The sequence below is a fragment of the Rhinatrema bivittatum genome, chromosome 9, assembly GCF_901001135.1.
Source record: "Rhinatrema bivittatum chromosome 9, aRhiBiv1.1, whole genome shotgun sequence".
NCBI classification, from domain to species: Eukaryota; Metazoa; Chordata; class Amphibia; order Gymnophiona; family Rhinatrematidae; genus Rhinatrema; species Rhinatrema bivittatum.
The window spans coordinates 58179530-58197960 of record NC_042623.1 but is presented as its reverse complement, the minus strand read 5'-3'; the positions used below and the strand labels follow the sequence as shown (position 1 = coordinate 58197960).

Here is an 18431-nt window from a genome sequence, read left to right as displayed (position 1 = left end):
TCAGGTCATCCACTAGATACTGGTACTGACTCAGGGAATGATATCTCATCTGAAGAAGATATCTTATCTGAACCTTCACCACCAGAAGACAGAAGGAAATGACCCCCAGAAGATCTTTCCTTCTCTAACTTCATCAAAGAGATGTCTGACACTATTCCATTCTCGCTCCTTTCGGAAATAGACACTAGGCAGAAGACCTTGGAGGTCCTTCAGTTCATGGATCCTCCTAAAGAGATACTAGCTATTCCAGTGCACGAAGTCCTGCAAGAGCTAATGTACCGGATGTGGGAGCACCCTGGCTCTGTGGCAGCAGTTAACAAACGAGCTGATACCACATATCTCGTCCAACCCATTCCAGGGTTTCAAAAATCTCAGTTGCCACACCAATCTGTAGTGGTTGAATCAGCCCAGAAAAAGGCTAAGAGACTGAAACAACATGCTTCCACACCTCCAGGCGAAGACAGTCGTTTCCTAGACAGTTTAGGAAGAAAGATCTTCCAAGGAGCAATGCTGGTCTCACGGATAAACTCCTATCAATTATTCATGAACCAGTATCAGCGTGACCTGTGGAAACAGGTTGAAGTTCTTTCTCAGCAACTTCCAGACCAATTCCAAGAGGGTTTCTTCCGTCTTGTGCATAAGGGCCTAGAAGCAGGCAAGCACGAGGTGAGAGCCACGTATGATTGCTTCGAGACGGCCTCCCGTTTATCAGCCTCCGGTATCACGGCTCGGAGATGGGCCTGGTTAAAATCCTCTGAGCTAAGGTCAGAAGTGCAAGAAAGATTGGCAGACCTACCTTGTCTAGGTGAAAACCTTTTTGGAGACAAGGTCAAGGAGGCAGTGGCGACCATAAAAGACCACACAGAAACCCTAAAACAATTGTCTCAACTTCCTCAGGAGACACATCAAACTTCTAGGAGGCCTCCTAGAAGAGAAGTGAGAAAACCATATTATCGCCCTCGATGATACTACCCTCCTGCTACCAGAGCGAGACAACCACGCCCTACTCAGCGTTCTCAGGTTAGACAGAGGCCTACTAGGCCTCAGCAGCCTGCACCAACTGCATCCACATTAGGCTTTTGAAAACCAGCCAGAGAGCAGAAGCCATTCTCGAAATCCTCTTCCACACTTACCAGTCGGAGGTCGAATAGCTTATTACCATCAAACTTGGACCTCCATCACAACAGACCAATGGGTACTCTCAATTACAGCTCAAGGGTACCGCTTGGATTTCCTCACTGTACCAAACGAAAATCCTCCTCTTTCATCTTGGACAGTGTCCCATCACTCCACAATCCTGCAAGCAGAATTATCCACCCTTCTGAGAGCCAGGGCCATAGAACCAGTTCCCAGGCCTCAGTGGGGCAGAGGATTCTACTCCTGATATTTCCTCATTCCAAAGAAAACCGGGGGCCTACGTCCTATCCTGGACCTCAGAAATCTCAACAAATTTCTAAAGAAAGAAAAATTCAGGATGGTATCGTTAGGGACCATGCTACCTCTTCTTCAAAAAGGGGATTGGCTGTGCTCTCTGGATCTTCAAGATGCTTACGCTCACATTCCCATTTTTCCTCCTCATCGACAGTACCTGTGATTTCTGGTGGAAGGTCAACACTTCCAATACCGAGTGCTTCCATTCGGCTTAGCCTCAGCACCTCGAGTGTTCACAAAGTGTCTTGCAGTAGCGGTAGCACATCTTCACAAACAAAGAGTGCATGTATTTCCTTACTTGGACGACTGGCTGATCAGGAGTCAAACACAAAGTGGAGCTCTCACTTCCCTCCAGCTCACAATAAAGTTGCTTCACTCCTTGAGGTTTCTCATCAATTACGAGAAATCCCATCTCACACCATCTCACCAGTTGCAGTTTATAGGTGCAGATCTCAACACCATCACAGCAAAAGCTTTTCTTCCAAGAGACCGTGCTCAAACGCTCGTTCTCCTAGCGCACTCTATTCACAATCAGTCTCGAGTTACAGCTCATCAGTGCCTCACCCTACTCGGACACATGGCCTCAACAGTTCACGACACTCCCATGGCCAGACTGACCATGCGACTAATGCAATGGACACTCAAGGATCAGTGAATTCAAGCCATTCAACCATTGTCCACTCCCATTCAGATAACACAAGATCTAAAATCTTCCCTTCTCTGGTGGACATCAACGATCAACTTGCTCAAAGGCCTACCTTTCCAGCAACCAGTTCCACAACTGACTTTAACTACAGATGCATCCACCTTAGGTTGGGGAGCACACATTGGTCATCTAAAGTCACAAGGCACGTGGACAAAACACGAAGCTTCCTTTCAAATAAACTTCCTGGAGCTTCGAGCTATACGCTATGCACTACATGCGTTCAAGGACTGCCTTTCACACAAGACTGTTCTGATCCAAACGGACAACACTGTAGCCATGTGGTACATCAACAAACAAGGGGGAACAGGTTCCTACCTCCTCTGTCAAGAAGCAGCTCAAATTTGGGACTGGGCCCTAGCACACTCAATTCTTCTACGGGCCACCTACCTAGCGGGCATCCACAACACAGTAGCGGATCGCCTCAGCCGTCAATTCCAACCACACGAGTGGTCTCTAGACCCAACGCTAGCAACCAAGATATTTCAACACTGGGGTCAACCAACAATAGACCTCTTTGCATCCCATCTGAACTACAAAGTGAACAATTACCTCTCTCTCCTCTGGCAGCAGAACAACCTGCCAAAGGACGCCTTTGCTCGCCATAGGAATTCAGGCCTGTTATATGCGTATCCACCGATACCACTCATAACCAAAACTCTAGTGAAGCTTCAACAGGACAAGGGGACCATGAAACTCATAGCCCCATACTGGCCTCGACAAGTATGGTTCCCCACACTTCTAGATCTCTCAGTCAGGGATCCAATTCGCCTGGGAGTAGCTCCCAATCTCATAACTCAGGAACAGGGTCAGTTGCGCCATCCCAACCTTCAATCCCTGTCCCTGACAGCATGGATGTTGAAACCTTGATCTTGCAACCACTCAACCTTCCAACCACTATATCTCAAGTGCTGATAGCATCACGTAAACCTTCCACTAGAAAGAATTATTCCTACAAATGGAAACGGTTTACTTTGTGGTGCACTCAGAAAGCACTAGATCCTTTCACTTGCCCCACTACCTACTACTAGATTACCTATACCACCTTTCAGACTCTGATCTTAAGACTTCATCTGTAAGAGTACACTTGAGTGCAATCTCAGCTTATCATAACAAGCTGGGAGACACACCTATCTCTACACAGCCTCTCGTCAGTAAATTCATGAGAGGCCTAACTCACATTAAACCTCCAGTTCATTCCCCAAGCATACAATGGGACCTGAACGTAGTATTAACCAGGCTTATGCATTCTCCATTTGAACTCATAGATACCTGTGACCTTAAATATCTTACTTGGAAAACGGTTTTCCTTATAGCCATTACATCATCTAGAAGAGTCAGCGAACTACAAGCTCTAGTCACATACGAACCTTTTACAAAGTTCCTACATGACAGGGTGGTCCTCCGTACTCATCCTAAATTCCTTCCAAAAGTAGTCACGGAATTCCACCTCAATCAATCTATAGTTTTACCAACATTCTTTCCAAGGCCTCACTCTCACCAGGGAGAAAGAGCCTTACATACCTTGGACTGTAAGCGTGTGCTATCTTTCTACTTAAACCGCACTACAGTCCATAGGAAATCCAGTCAACTATTTGTATCCTATGATCCAAACAAATCAGGAAAACCAGTGGGTAAACATACTTTGTCAAATTGGCTAGAAGATTGCATACAATTTTGTTATGAGAAAGCAGGCCTTACTCTTCAAGGGTGAGTAAAAGCACATTCAGTCAGAGCAATGTCAACCTCAGTAGCACACCTTCGCTCTGTACCTATTCTGGACATTTTTAAAGCAGCAACATGGAGTTCTCTTCACTTTTGCAGCTCACTACTGTTTAGACAAAGAAGGAAGACAAGATTCAGCCTATGGACAATCCGTCTTAAAGAACTTGTTTCCAGTGTAATCCCAACTCCTTCCACATCCAACCTGCTGTGATCTTTGGCTGATTCATTTCAACAACAATACTTACAGTTGCTTCACTGCAAAATGACTCAGCCTCTAGCTTGCTAATCACCCATATGTGAGGACTAGCATCCTGCTTGTCCTGGGATAAAGCAAAGCTGCTTACCTTGTAATAGGTGTTATCCCAGGACAGCAGGATGTAGTCCTCACGAAACCCACCCGCCACCCCGCGGAGTTGGGTCCGATACGTTTTATTATTTTATTTTTGGCTAACGCTAATTGCTACAAAACAAGACTGAAGGGAGTCCCCTGTGCCAGGGAATATCATGGCATGCTGGGCATGCTCAGTAGGCACTCTGCTGCCAGTCAAAAGTTTCATAGAAACTTTTAAAGAAATTTTCCGTACATAGGGCTCCATTACTGATGTCACCCATATGTGAGGACTACATCCTGCTGTCCTGGGATAACACCTATTACAAGGTAAGCAATTTTGCTTAACTTGTTCTGTTTCCTTGTAGTTCAGTTGCTTACGCTTCTCTATTTTAAGTTATGTATATGCATTCCAATTAAATATTTCAAATGCAAATTTCCTTTTTTTCAATAAACTACTGCATTGGAATCATTGACCAAGATGCCATGGCCAATTATTGAATGCCTTAGGACATTATCACAGGTGATAATGCTGTAACACATGCAATAATTTGATTTTCATGGCATTAAAATTTAGATTATGGAAAGGGGCTGGAGTTAAGAGGAGTTCGGGGGGGGGGGGGGGTACGGAAAATTGGGTGGTAACAATGCTGCAGGCGATAATGTCTTGGACCTTATTGCAGGTAGTAGTGTGGGAAATAACAACGGCTTTTTGCATGGTGCTACGGGGCGATAATATGCGGCACGGCCGCACTGTGGCAGGTGAAACCACACTGACGTGATGCTTCCAGATACACACTAGCACCTTCCCAACCCTTTTCTCACTTCCCCACCCTCATTATCACCTCAGCTCATCATTCTGTGGGGAATGATTAATCTAGCCCTTTTTTTAAACTTCAAATTCAGGGTTTTTTCAATTATATTGTGTAATTTTTCTAAACCTTTCTTATCAATTCTAACCTAAATATGTGTTATTTTCATAGGACCAACTACTACACCTGGCTCAGCAATAACAGGTAATTCCTTCTCATCTCGCTGTAATCGTTTTAACTTGTTCTGCTTCCTTGTAGTTCAGATGCTAACGCTTCTCTATTTTAAGTTATGTATATGCATTCCAATTAAATATTTCAAATGCAAATTTCCTTTTTTTCAATAAACTACTGCATTGGAATCATTGACAAAGATGCCATGGCCAATTATTGCATGCCTTAGCACATTATCACAGGTGATAATGCTGTAACACATGCAATAATTTGATTTTCACGTCATTAAAATTTAAATTATGGAAAGGGGCTGGAGTTAAGAGGAGTTCGGGGGGTTTAGGGAAATTGAATGGTAACAGTGCTCCTGGCGATAATGTCTTGGACCTTATTGCAGGTAGTAGCGTGGGAAATAACAACGCCTTTTTGCATGGTGCTACGAGGCGATTATATGCGGCACGGCCGTACTGTGGCAGGTGAAACCACACTGCAGTGATGCTTCCAGATACACACTAGCACCTTCCCAACCCTTTTCTCACTTCCCCACCCTCTTTATCACCTCAGCTCATCATTCTGTGGGGAATGAAGAATCTAGCCCTTTTTTTATCTTCAAATTCAGGTTATTTTCAATTATATTGTGTAATTTTTCTGAACCTTTCTTATCGCCTCTGTGTTAAGTAAGTAATGTGAAATTATAGCTCCAGGAAAGAGTTTAATTAAATCTCTAACCTATATTCTACCTGCCATCAATAAGCTCCACTCCTTTAAAAGCTTGCACATAGGCAATTTTATCACATGAAGAGTTTCTATTACTTGTGGCAGAAATAATTTCTAGATTAATTTGTTTTGTTTTTTTTATAGCTATCGAATCTGTTGTTTTACCAATATTTTTGTTTCTCTCCATTTTTATTATTTGGAAACACAAATTTAAGAAACTCCAGAATGTGAAATAAGAACCCCTATAAAAATAATTGAGATTCCACCACAAAGTACGGCTTCTTCTGGGTCATCTGGAATCCCCCCAATTTGATTCTATACTGTGTTATCCCAGAGATATCCTCATTACACTGTAGTTCTTTACTTGGCTGGTACAATCCCCTATCAGTTGTGCCATGCTGAAGCCACAATTGCAAATAATGCCAACAGAACAAGGTTTGTGAAATCTCATTGTGTTAAAATGGATATGCTACAATCATGACAAAAGGCAACAGTCATTGAGAAAGTGCAGCTGAGGTTGGCTCCTGCATTATGAAGAACTGAAAGGAAATCAAGTATCTATATGAGACAAGGGATACAGTATATGTTTGGGGGAATCACGATATTTTTGAGTGCTGACCATGGCAAGTGTTTGCAGCGAAAAACCATGAAATAGATGGGGCTTCATCTATGTTTAATATTGTCCTAAATTTTAGTGTAAAAATTGCTCTACATGTAACCTTTTTCATATAGGAATAAGAAGCAATTTAGGAAGAAAATTTGAATTAATTAAAGATTAATTAGAACAATGTTTCCTTCAACAATAACATTATCTTCATGTTCTGTTTGGAAATTATGATGGTACCTTCAAAAAAGACTTGCGAGTGCATGTGAAGCCATGAATCACAGTTCAATAGAAAGATCGCAGCCATATCGTGATCTTGGGGCATATATGTGCACGTTGTACAAAATAAACCATATGCTTAGATATTTGCACACAATTTTCTATAAACATGTGCATTTACCGAGAAATTCCGCCTCTAATGTATAAGTGAGGGGATTTAAGTCGACACTTGTGCCCTCGCAATTTCCATTTCCCCCAATTTGTTTCCATTTAGCCCATGAAATGATAGGACTTCTTAACCCCACTAGTTAATTAGCATCACTTTAAATTTGTGAGCCCTAATCCTCAAAATCTTACTGACTAGCCTATTTTTATTTTTCTACTGGATTGACATGCTATCCATAGAAGTAAGGTTATGAGGTAGGGGAAAATGGTGTGTGCTTGTGCACATAAACACTTATGTGCAAATTTTATTGAGAAATGTAGGGAATGCGCATGCCACACTAAGACCATGGCTATACCTCTCAGCATGTTGTCAAAAACATTTTTGTCTCATACCTCGAGATACACGTGAGCTCGCATGATTTTTGAAATCTGTTCAGTATATGCGGTCCTGAACTCTTTACGTATCTTGTAGTTTTTGCACTTGTAGGCTGTTTTAAAAGAAATCTCAATATTTTCAAACATAGAAACATAGAAACATAGAAATGACGGCAGAAGAAGACCAAATGGCCCATCCAGTCTGCCCAGCAAGCTTCACACATTTTTTCTCTCATACTTATCTGTTTCTCTTAGCTCTTGGTTCTATTTCCCTTCCACCCCCACCTTTAATGTAGAGAGCAGTGATGGAGCTGCATCCAAGTGAAATATCTAGCTTGATTAGTTAGGGGTAGTAGCCGCCGCAATAAGCAAGTTACACCCATGCTTATTTGTTTTACCAGACTATGTTATACAGCCCTTATCGGTTGTTTTTCTTCTCCCCTGCCAATAAGCAAGTTACACCCATGCTTATTTGTTTTACCCAGACTATGTTATACAGCCCTTATTGGTTGTTTTTCTTCTCCCCTGCCGTTGAAGCAGGGAGCTATGCTGGATATGCGTGAAGTATCAGTTTTCTTTTTTTCTCCCCTGCTGTTGAAGCAGAGAGCTATGCTGGATATGCGTGAAGTATCAGTCTTCTCCCATGCTGTTGAAGCAGAGAGCCATGCTGGATATGCATCGAAAGTGAAGTATCAGGCACATTTGGTTTGGGGTAGTAACCGCCGTAACAAGCCAGCTACTCCCCGCTTTGTGAGTGCGAACCCTCTTTTCTTCTCCCCTGCCGTTGAAGCAGAGAGCTATGCTGGATATGCGTGAAGTATCAGTCTTCTCCCATGCTGTTGAAGCAGAGAGCCATGCTGGATATGCATCGAAAGTGAAGTATCAGGCACATTTGGTTTGGGGTAGTAACCGCCATAACAAGCCAGCTACTCCCCGCTTTGTGAGTGCGAACCCTCTTTTCTTCTCCCCTGCCGTTGAAGCAGAGAGCTATGCTGGATATGCGTGAAGTATCAGTCTTCTCCCATGCTGTTGAAGCAGAGAGCCATGCTGGATATGCATCGAAAGTGAAGTATCAGGCACATTTGGTTTGGGGTAGTAACCGCCGTAACAAGCCAGCTACTCCCCTCTTTGTGAGTGTGAATACTTTTTTCCACATTTCCTCTTGCTGTTGAAGCTTAGAGCGATGTTGGAGTCACAGTAAGCATGTGTATGTTTATTTAATAAGGGTATTGTCTCCAGGCAGTAGCCATCATTCTGGCGAGTCACCCACTCTTCATTGGCGGCCTCTTGACTTTATGCATCCACAGTGTTTATCCCACGCCCCTTTGAAGTCCTTCACAGTTCTGGTCTTCACCACATCCTCCGGAAGGGCATTCCAGGCATCCACCACCCTCTCCGTGAAGAAATACTTCCTGACATTGGTTCTGAATCTTCTCTCAAACATTGTACCTTCTATTATTTCTTATCAATTCTAACCTAAATATGTGTTATTTTCATAGGACCAACAACAACAGCTGGATCATCAACAACAGGTAATTTCTTTTTCTCTCTCTGTAATCGTTTTAACTTGTTCTGCTTCCTTGTAGTTCAGATGCTTATGCTTCTCTATTTTAAGTTATGTATATGCATTCCAATGAAATATTTCAAATGCAAATTTTCTTTTTTTCAATAAACTACTGTACTGGAATCATTGACCAAGATGCCATAGCCAATTATTGCATGCCTTAGGACATTATCACAGGTGATAATGCTCTAACACATGCAATAATTTGATTTTCAAGGCATTAAAATTTAAATTAGGGAAAGGGGTTGGAGTTAAGAGGAGTTCGGGGGGGTTAGGGAAATTGGGTGGTAACAGTGCTGCTGGCGATAATGTCTTGGACATTATTGCAGGTAGTAGCGTGGGAAATAACAACGCCTTTTTGCATGGTGCTACGGGGCGATAATATGCGGTACGGCCGCACTGTGGCAGGTGAAATTCACACTGCTGTGATGCTTCCAGATACACACTAGCACCTTCCCAACCTTTTCTCACCTCCCCACCCTCTTTATCACCTCAGCTCATCATTCTGTGGGGAATGAAGAATCTAGCCCTTTTTTTAAACTTCAAATTCAGGTTATTTTCAATTATATTGTGTAATATTTCTGAACCTTTCTTATCAATTCTAACCTAAATATGTGTTATTTTCATAGGACCATCTACAACAGCTGAATCAACAACAATATTTATTTTATTTATTTATTTTGGATCTTTTATATACCGAAGTATAGCATTCTGCCTTCACTCCGGTTTACATGAGAACAACATAATACATACAGTTAACCTTAGAACATTGTGTAACATTACAACCAAATTTGTATATGAATATGATATTACTTGATAGAACTATTATAACATTTTTTGATAGTGCAAATAAACCAAATAAACAGAGCAAGTGCTAACCAGCTGATTGATTGATCGGGGATAGGGGTCTTAATAGGAGAGTGGAGCATGGTGGGTGGGGCAGGCCAAGACTTAAGGTGGATTAGAAGGGGAAGGATAAAGGTGGATCGATGGGAGGGGTGGGGATGGAAGGGAGGGGGTGCGAGGAAGGTATGTCAAATGGGTGGGGCCAGAGACATGTAATGGTTCAAGATAGATGTGCATTGCTTAGCCCATGCCATCTCTAAACATTTGGCTGAATAACCAAGTTTTTAGTTCTTTTCTGAAGGATTTGATGTCGCAAATTGAACTTAAGTGTTGTGGTATGGAGTTCCATAAATTAGGTCCAGCTATGGAGAATGCTCTGTTCCTGGTGTTGGTGAGTTTCGCTAGAGGAAGTGAGGGTATTTCAAGGTGTAGTTTATTGGCAGTTCTGGTCAATCTTTGAGGTTTGTGTGGTTGGATTATGTCCTTCAGTGCGGTGTTGTTGGTTTTATGTAATGCGCTGTGTACTATTGTTAGAGTTTTGAATTTGATTCTTTGCTCGATTGGGAGTCAGTGACGAGTTTTTAGGACAGGGGTGATGTGGTCTGATTTCTTTTTTCTGGTTAATATTCTTGCTGTGGGATTTTGTAGTACTTGCAGAGGTTTTAGTGTAGTTTTAGGTAGGCCAATCAGGAGGGATAGGTAATTCCTTCTCATCTCTCTGTAATCGTTTTAACTTGTTCTGCTTCCTTGTAGTTCAGATGCTTACACTTCTCTATTTTAAGTTATGTATATGCATTCCAATTAAATATTTCAAATGCAAATTTCCTTTTTTTCAATAAACTACTACATTGGAATCATTGACCAAGATGCCATAGCCAATTATTGCATGCCTTAGGACATTATCACAGGTGATAATGCCCTAACACATGCAATAATTTGATTTTCACAGCATTAAAATTTAAATTAGGTGGATCACGTGATGCGGTGAGCCGAGCAAGTCGCACTTTGCTCAGCTCCAGGAGCTGCCCCCTCTGAAACCAGGTCTCCTCACTAACCTTGACAGTATTCGTTTCAACTTTTCGCCGCAATCTTTTCCCAAGCTGAAGCGCATCCTAGAGAGCACGTCGCCACGGACGGGCATGCCCGGTAAGCCGGTGAAAAAAGAGAAAGCTAGAGCGACAGAGATGGACTCTAAGATGGCGGATGTACGAGGAGGCCCGGAGGGAGGCGGGCTAGATGAGCAGGCGGCGGTTTGTAGCAGGATTTGAGCCAAAATTTGTGGGGCTTAACGAAAATATACAAGCTATAAAAGACTTGATCAGCGATGTGGGGGCGCAGAATGGACATTGCAGAGGGCAGAATATCAGCCACAGAGGAGGAGCACGTGGTGTTGGCAGCCCGGGTAACCCAGCTGGAAACTGCGAAAAGAGCTGCTGAGCATAAACTAGAGGATCTCGAAAATCGAACATGGAGGAATAACTTAAAGTTTTTGGGCAAACCCGAAAACATCCCAGATATTGAGCTTAAAGGGTTGTCGGAAGAGTGGTTACCTAAGGCATTACAGCTCCTGGCATTGGAAGGCAAGCTGATCGTGGAGCGAGCACACAGGTTAGGCCCCAGGAAAGAGATGGCGACTCGTCCTCGCCTAGTGATTGCCAAATTTTTGGACTGGACCCACAAGACCCAGGTTCTGACGGCCTTTCGGAAATCTACAGAGCTTACCTTAAAGGGTGCAAAAGTGATTGTCTTCCAGGACTTCTCTGCGGCGGTGGCGGTTAAAAGGAAACTTTTTGCAAACACCTGCAGTTCCCTGTTTGCAAAGAACATACGATTTGCCCTTCAGTATCCGGCTACTTTGAGAGTTTGGAAAGACGGAAAGACCCTACAGTTTGAGGAACCGGAAAAGGCTGGAGACTGGCTGAAGAATTTAAATACTTGATGGTGGTCGGTGAGAAGCCTGAAATTATTTCAGAACGGCTCGAGTTGGCTAAAATCCGCCTGATGGGACAGGATGTGGAGTTCACCCTGGACTTAGGAAGAGCACTGCACTATGCAAGGACTATGGCTTGCCCCTTGTTGTTATTGTTATTGTTGGGTTTCTTGTGGGCATTGCTAATATATAATATCCTTGGGGGTTATTATTGTTGGGGGTATGAGAGGTTATGTTTTATGGTGACCATCCCAAGTGTCGTAAGGGGGGTAGCACCCGAACGCATACTACACAGATCTCTATTCTTGTTTTACATGGGGAGATTATTTTCAGTACAGAGAGAATGGATTTGGGAGGGGTCAGGGAAGGGGGGGGTAAACACAGAGATTGCAGAAGAAATTCGTAGGGAGGGGGATGGGAGGGGGAAGGTGGAAGGGGTGGGTATTCACATTGGGAGAGAAGGGGACAAAGGAGAGATGTTTAGGTGTTTTCAGACATGTGAGAGATGGAGGCCTAGGCTGGGAGGCCTTCCGGCAAATGACAGAAACTGTAGCTGGGAAAAGTATTTTGAAGGAAGGAATAGGATAAACAATCTTAGAATTTGTTCGTGGAATGTGGGAGGGATAGGCACGCCCATCAAAAGACAAAAAATTCTAAGTGCCCTGCAGAGGGCGAAAGCAGGAATAGCGGCTATTCAGGAAACTCATCTCACTAATGAAGAATCCAAAATGTTACAGAGAAGCTGAGTGGGACAATGCTTTGCTGCGCCTGCAGTGGGCAGGAAGGCAGGAACCGCTATCTTAATAAACAAAACAGTGCGCTTTAACTTGACGCAACAAGTGGTGGATCCTAGTGGTTGATATCTCATACTTATGGGTAAAATACAAGGAAAAGATGTGACTATATGTTCAGTATACGCCCCAAATTCTTATGATCATAAATTTTTCCAAGCTCTAATAGGAAAACTATTATCGGTTATGAGAGGGGATTTGGTGCTACTTGGGGATTTTAATTGTGTCCAGGATTCAATGATGGATAGATCTCAGGGCAGACAGGCGGGTAATGGGGGACATCCCAAGGGAATAACCTTCCTTTGTCAAGAGCTCCAAACATTGGACATATGGCGTACGTTACATCCCTCAGAAATGGATTACACGCATGTCTCTCGGGCACATGCGACGATGTCCCGAATTGACTATATTCTCTTTCCGGCTTCTCTATTCCTAAGAATAGCCAAAGCGCACATAGGGCCTATTGAGATATCCGATCATGCACTGATTTGGGTTGACCTAACGGATGGTGCTGGAGAGGCGGGTGAAAGGCTATGGCATTTCCCTAGCCAATTAGCCGACAATACAGAATTTAAGCAGTTCTTGTTAGATAAATGGGGAGAATACGAACGAAATAATCAGGTACATCGTATAGAGCCCATCCTTTATTGGGAAGCCAGTAAAGCAGTTTTGCGAGGCGAAATTACCTCCTTTCTAATTGCAAAATTGAAGGCCTTGCACCAGTCTATCCTGGTGCTGGAAAGGCAGCTAGGGACAGCAAAACAACAATTAGCACAACAGAATGATGACCAGCATAAGGAAGTATATTATGATATATTACGTACTTTGAATAACTTGTTACACACTAGGGCTCAAAGGGCAATGCAGACAGGAGCCCATAAATTATTCAGGTTTGGTAACAAAGCGGGGAAAATGCTAGTGAACATGGTATGCCTACATAGGGGGAAAACGTATATCGATAAGCTGAGTGATGAGAAAGGCCACCCTCTTACCTCGGGCAAAGATATATGTGCCCGGTTCAGGGCTTTTTACGAAGCCCTGTATCAAGATGATAGGATAGGGGAAAAAAAGAGGAAGATGAGTTCTTTGAGTCTTTATGCTTGCCTAATTTAACCTCGGAAAAATTAGAGAGATTAAATCGGCCGATGCAACTGGGTGAACTGGCTTCGGTAATTAAGGAAAGTAAACGAAGCAAGGCGCCAGGTCTGGACGGCCTGAGTGCCGAATATTACAAAATACTTTTACCACAAATTGGGGCCCTATAAGTCGGCACAAGAAAATAAATGCTTTCCCAGTGGTACCACGAGGGCATTTATTACAGTGCTGGAAAAACCGGGAAAAGATCTTTCTTCCCCGGCCTCATGTAGGCCTATATCCTTATTAAACTACGAAGCAAAGGTATTCGCCAAGATACTAGCGAAAAGATTAAGCATCTGTTTCCCAAGCCTTATCATGCCCCAACAGGCCGGTTTGTTAAGGGGCGAGCTATATCTAAGAACTTAACAGCTTTAATCCTAGCCATGGAAGAGTGCAAAAAACAAAAGATTAAGGCTGTGATCTTGGGATTTGATTCAGAAAAGGCCTTCGACAGGGTCTCCTGGCTCTATCTCTTTTCTGTTTTGGATCGGTACGGTATTCAGGGAGAGATAGTGAACAGTATCAAAATGCTGTATCATAAACCCACATCAGCAATATTGGCTAATGGTAAACTATCGGAGGATTTCCAGTTATTTCGGGGGACCAGTCAAGAATGCCCTTTATCGCCATTGCTTTATATTCTATCAATAGATCCTCTATTACGCAAAATAGCGGAGGACCTACTGATCACTGGGTATGGGAGTGGTGACCAAGAGTTTAAATTATCGGCATTCGCTGATGATGTTATGGTCTTCCTGACTAGGCCCCAGCATTCTTTAATGAAATGCTGGCATGGCAACTCCTCTTTGGCTCCTTTGCCGGTCTGAAAATTAATAGAGATAAGTCAGAGGCGATGGCCTTGGATCCCTCCATACAAGGAGAATGGGAGGGGGTCTTCCCCTTGAAGTGGGTGGGTTCTGAGATGCGTTATTTGGGAATCCAACTCCCGAAAAATATAGAGGCCCTACACAGAGTAAATATTGAGCCTCTAATACATCGGATGGAGGAAAAACTTAAGACATGGACTAAACTGCCACTATCTTTGTCAGGGAAAATTTATCTCCTTAAGATGATGGAGCTACCACGATGGTTATATGTAATGCAACAAATTCCCGTGTGGATAACGAAAAGGGAACTTATTCGCATACATAGGGCTATACATCAGTTCCTATGGGGAGGGAGGCGGGTGCGACTACCTCTCCAAACTTTAATGTTACCGAGAGACCAAGGAGGTCTAGCCTGCCCGAACTGGATGAAATACAATTTGGCTTGTATGTTCCGACATATATATGATTGGATACAAGGGACGTCCATCTGCGTTCCATATCAGACTGCAAGTGCTTGGCTAGCCCCGTTAAGGCCAGTAAATATTTTTCAGGTGCCTGGGGGAAAAGTGCCCAGCAACGCTAGACATAGCCTGTTGCTGAACAACTGTCGTAAGGCCTGGAGATATTTAACCAAGGTTAAATGTAGAATGACTTCTGTATCCACTCCCTATCTAACGTTTATAGGGAATCCTGAATTTATGGATGGAGAGGAAGCTATAGTTTTCAGTAAATGGGCGGCTTTGGGGTTGACTATGGTGTATCAATTTTTGGACCTGGACAGGGGAGGAATACTGGACTTTCAAACATTAAGAGACACGTATGGGGTGGACAATAAAGATTTTTATGGATACCTGCAAGCTAGGCATTATATTCGCTCATTAAAATTGGACCTAGACAACTTGCAAGGGTTCAAAGTTTTACAGTCCATTTTTGATGCTAAAGGGCATAAACCAAATTCGTGTGCAACCCTGTCCAAGAGACTGCGTAATATACCCCAGCAGGTTGCCCTCTTAACTATACAGAAAAAATGGCAAACTCAAGCTGGCATCTCCCTATCCTTAAAGGAGATCATTCAGGTTTTAAAAGGCAGTTCACTAGTATCTGAAAATATTGGTTTAAGGGAAGTGGGGTTCAAAATCTTACACTGTATGTACATGGCTAGAACGGGTATGTATGCAGCTCGACTCTGTGATTTGGATGTATGTTTAAAATGTAATGACCAACCTGGATCCTTTTTTTTCACTGTATCTGGGACTGTCCAATTATACAGAAGTTCTGGGATGCCATCTTGCTGGAGGTGAGACAGGCTATAGGCTCTCCAGTCCCAAAGAACCCTAGGTTGTGTCTTCTCCACCTATACGAGGGTTCGATAGCTGATTTGGAGGAAAACTCAACAAATGTTCTTGAGTAAGGCCACTCTGGCGGGACTACAAACTATAATGGCTGCCTGGATGACAGCTACTTACCCACAAGTGGCACATTGGAAAAACAAGATGGACCATATGTTACAATTTGAACTTATGACTGCGCACAGTCAGTCAAAATGAAGGCAAAGCAGATGGGATGACATTTGGAGAGGATATTGGAACCAACTGCCAAGATCCAAAAGGGACTTATATAAGGCAGTGTGTCTTCCGAAATATAGAGGGGTGTCACGGACTCCTAGGATGTCTCCTTAAAAGTCTTTTCCTTATGGATACGTGGATCATTCACCTTGTCTCTAGGGGGGGTAAAGGAATGAGGGGGGAGGGGACCGACATAGTTGTTGTACTGGCTTAGTTATTGTTATACTTGTTAAGTTACCAGGTTGGTCACTGTCTTTTTGGGTGGAAAACTTAATAAAGAAATATAAAAAAAAAATAAAATAAAATTTAAATTAGGGAAAGGGGTTGGAGTTAAAGGAGTTTGGGGGGTTAGGGAAATTGGGTGGTGACAGTGCTGCTGGTGATAATGTCTTGGACATTATTGCAAGTAGTAGTGTGGGAAATAACAAAGCCTTTTTGCATGGTGCTATGGTGCGATAATGTGCAGCACTGCTGCACTGTGGCAGGTGAAACCACACTGCCGTGATGCTTCCCGATACACACTAGCACCTTCCCAACCCTTTTCTCACCTCCCCACCCCCTTTATCGCCTCAGCTCATCATGCTGTGGGGAATGATGAATCTAGCCCTTTTTTTTTTACTTCAAGTTCAGGTTATTTTCAATTATATTGTGTAATTTTTCTGAATCTTTCTTATAGCCTCTGTGTTAAGTAAGTAATGTGAAATTATAGCTCCAGGAAAGAGTTTAGTTAAATCTCTAACCTCTATCCTGCCATCAATAAGGTCCACTCTTTTAAAAGCTTGCTCATAGGCAATTTTATTACATGAAGAGTTTCTATTACTTGTGGCAGAAATAATTTCTAGATTAAGTTGTTTTTTTATAGCTATCGAAACTGATGTTTTACCAACATTTTTGTTTTACTCCATTTTTGTTATTTGGAAACACAAATTTAAAAAACTCCAAAATGTGAAATAAGAACCTCTATAAAAATAATTGAGATTCCACCACAAAGTACGGCTTCTTCTGGATCATCTGTAATCCCCCCAAATTAATTAAATACTGTGTTATCCCAGAGATATCCTCATTACACTGTAGTTCTTTACTGGGCTGGTACAATCCCCTATCAGTTGTGCCATGCTGAAGCCACAATTGCAAATAATGCCAACAGAACAAAGTTTGTGAAATCTCATTGTGTTAAAATGGATCTGCTGCCATCATGACAAAAGGCAGCCGTCATTGAGAAAGTACAGCTGAGGTTGGCTCCTGCATTATGAAGAACTGAAAGGAAATCAAGTATCTATATGAGACAAGGGATACAGTATATGTTTGGGGGAATCATGATATTTTTGAGTGCTGACCATGGCAAGTGTTTGCAGCGAAAAACCATGAAATAGATGGGGCTTCATCTATGTTTAATATTGTCCTAAATTTTAGTGTAAACATTGCACTAATTGTAACCTTTTTCATATAGGAATAAGAAGAGATCTAGCAACAGCTGAATCAACAACAACAGGTAATTCCTTCTCATCTCTCCGTAATCGTTTTAACTTGTTCTGCTTCCTTGTAGTTCAGATGCTTACGCTTCTCTATTTTAAGTTATGTATATGCATTCCAATTAAATATTTCAAATGCAAATTTACTTTTTTTCAATAAACTACTGCATTGGAATAATTGACCAAGATGCCATAGCCAATTATTGCATGTCTCAAAGTCTTACTGACTAGCCTATTTTTATTTTTATACTGGATTGACATGCTATCCATAGCAGAAGAAAGATTATGAGGAAGGGGAAAATGGTGTGTTCTTGTGCACGTAAATATTTATGTGCAAATTTTATTGAGAAATGTAGGGAATGAGCATGCGACACTAAGACCATGCCTATACCTCTCACCATGTTCTCAAATACATTTTTGACTCATACCTTGAGATACACGTGAGCTTGCATGATTTTTAAAATCTATTCAGTATATGCGGTCCTAAAGTCCGTATGTATCTCGTGGTTTTCGCAATTCTGTGGTGTTTAAAAAGAAATGTCAATATTTTCAAACATTGCACCTTCTATTATTTCTTATCAATTCTAACCTAAATATGTGTTATTTTCATAGGACCAACTACTACTCCTGGATCAACAACAACAGGTAATTCCTTCTCATCTCTCCGTAATCGTTTTAACTTTTTCTGCTTCCTTGTAGTTCAGATGCTTACGCTTCTCTATTTTAAGTTATGTATATGCATTCCAATTAAATATTTCAAATGCAAATTTCCTTTTTTTCAATAAACTACTGCATTGGAATCATTGACCAAGATGCCATGGCCAATTATTGCATGCCTTAGGACATTATCACAGGTGATAATGCTATAACACATGCAATAATTTGATTTTCATGGCATTAAAATTTAAATTAGGGAAAGGGGCTGGAGTTAAGAGAAGTTCGGGGGGGGGGGAAGGGAAACTGGGTGGTAACAGTGCTGCTGGCAATAATGTCTTGGACCTTATTGCAGGTAGTAGCATGGGAAATAACAACGCCTTTTTGCATGGTGGTAC

The 18431-nt window shown here is 42.3% G+C and overlaps 1 long non-coding RNA gene across 1 annotated transcript; it reads left to right on the top strand.

Annotated features, from left to right (window-relative positions):
• The first annotated feature begins 5168 nt into the window (after positions 1 to 5168).
• LOC115098558 lies at positions 5169 to 18025 on the top strand. Its single transcript, XR_003858552.1, has 4 exons — positions 5169 to 5203; positions 8747 to 8779; positions 17358 to 17399; positions 17992 to 18025. It is a non-coding gene; the product is annotated as an uncharacterized LOC115098558 (long non-coding RNA).
• Positions 18026 to 18431: the final 406 nt, after the last annotated feature.